This window comes from Mus pahari, chromosome 5 (genome assembly GCF_900095145.1).
Source record: "Mus pahari chromosome 5, PAHARI_EIJ_v1.1, whole genome shotgun sequence".
NCBI lineage: Eukaryota > Metazoa > Chordata > Mammalia > Rodentia > Muridae > Mus > Mus pahari.
Genome location: NC_034594.1, coordinates 97922109 through 97924316, shown reverse-complemented (window position 1 = coordinate 97924316; position 2208 = coordinate 97922109).

Below are 2208 nucleotides of genomic sequence, written 5' to 3'. Positions count from 1 at the left end.
CCATGGACTAAAGCTGATCTTCAATAACAACATAAATAATAGAAAGACAACATTAATGTGAAAGCTAAACAACATTCTACTCAATGATAACTTGGTCAAAGAAGAAATAAAGAAAGAAATTAAAGAAGTTTTAGAGTTTAATGAAAATGAAGCCACAACATACCCAAACTTATGGAACACAATGAAAACAGTCCTAAGAGGAAAACTCATTGCTCTGAGTACCCACAAAAAGAAACTAGAGAGAGCATACACTAGCAGATTGACAGCACACCTAAAAGCTCTAGAACAAAAGGAAGCAGATTCACCCAAGAGGAGTAGATGGCAGGAAATAATCAAACTCCGGGCTGAAATCAACTAAGTAGAAGCAAAAAGAACTATACATAGAATCAACCAAACCAGGAGCAGTATTTTTTTTTTTTTTTGAGAAGATCAACAAGATAGATTAAACCCTTAGCCAGACTAACTAGAGGGCATAACAACAGTATCCTAATTAACAAAATCAGAAGTGAAAAGGGACATATAACAACAGAATCTGAGGAAATCCAAACCATCATCAGATCCTACTACAAAGGGCTATACTCAACAAAATTGGAAAACCTAGAGGAAATGGAAAATTTTCTAGACAGATACCAGGTACCAAAGTTAAATCAGGATCAGATTAACAATCTAAACAGCCCCATATCTCCTAAAGAAATAGAAGCTGTCATTAATAGTCTCCCAACCAAAAAAAAGACCAGGACCTGATGGGTTTAACACAGTTCTATCAGACCTTCAAAGAAGATCTAATTCCAATTCTCCTCAAACTATTTCACAAAGTAGAAACAGAAGGTACTCTACCCAATTCATTCTATGAGACCACAATTACTNTNATATCTAAACCACACAAAGACCCAACAAAGTAAGAGAACTTCAGACCAATTTCCCTTATGAAGATTGATGCAAAAATACTCAATCGATGAATTGAATCCAAGAACACATCAAAATGATCATCCATCATGATCAAGTTGGCTTCATTCCAGGAATGCAGAGATGGTTTAATATACGGAAATCCATCAATGTAATCCACTATATAAACAAACTCAAAGACTAAAAAACACATGATCATCTCTTTAGATGTTGAGAAATCATTTGACAAAATCAAAAACCTCCTCATGATGAAAGTCTTGGGATGATCAGGAATTCAAGGCCTATTCCTAAACATAATAAAAGCAATATACAGCAAACNAATAGCCAACATCAAATTAAATGGAGAGGAACTTGAAGCAATCCCAATAAAATCAGGGACTAGGCAAGGCTGCCCACTCTCTCCCTACCTATTCAATATAGTACTTGAAGTCCTAGCCAGAGCAATTAGACAACAAAAGGAGATCAAGAGGATATAAATTGGATAGAAGTCAAAATATCACTATTTGCAGATGATAAGATAATACATATAAGTGACCCTAAAAATTCCACCTGAGATCTCCTAAACCTGATAAATAGCTTCAGTGCAGTAGCTGGATATAAAATTAACTCAAATAAATCAGTGGCCTTTCTCTACACAAATAATAAACAGGTTGAGAAAGAAATTAGGGAAACAACACCCTTCACAATAGTCACAAATATTATAAAATACCTTGGTNTGACTCTAACTAAGGAAGTGAAAGATTTATATGATAAGGACTTCAAGTCTCTGAAGAAAGAAATTGAAGAATGCCTCAGAAGATGGAAATATCTCCCATGCTCATAGATTGGCAGAATTAATATAGTAAAAACGGCCATCTTGCTGAAAGCAATCTATAGATTCAATGCAATCCCCATCAAAATTTCAACTTCACTGAGTTAGAAAGGGCAATTTGCAAATTCATCTGGAATAATAAAAAACATAGGATAGCAAAAACTATTCTCAACAGCAAAAGTACCTCTGACGGTTATCATGTAGAAGAATGTAAATTTATCCATTCTTATCTCCTTGTACAAAGCTCAAGTTTAAGTGGATCAAAGAACACCACATAAAACCAGAGACACTGAAACTTATAGAGGACAAAGTGGGGGAAAGTTTGGAAGATATGGGCACAGGGGAAAAATTCCTGAACAGAACAGCAATGGCTTCTGCTGTAAGATTGAGAATCAACAAATGGGACCTGAAGATCCAGCAATACTTTTCCTGGGCATATATACAGAAGATGTTCCAACTTGTAATAAGGGCACATGCTCCACTATGTTCAT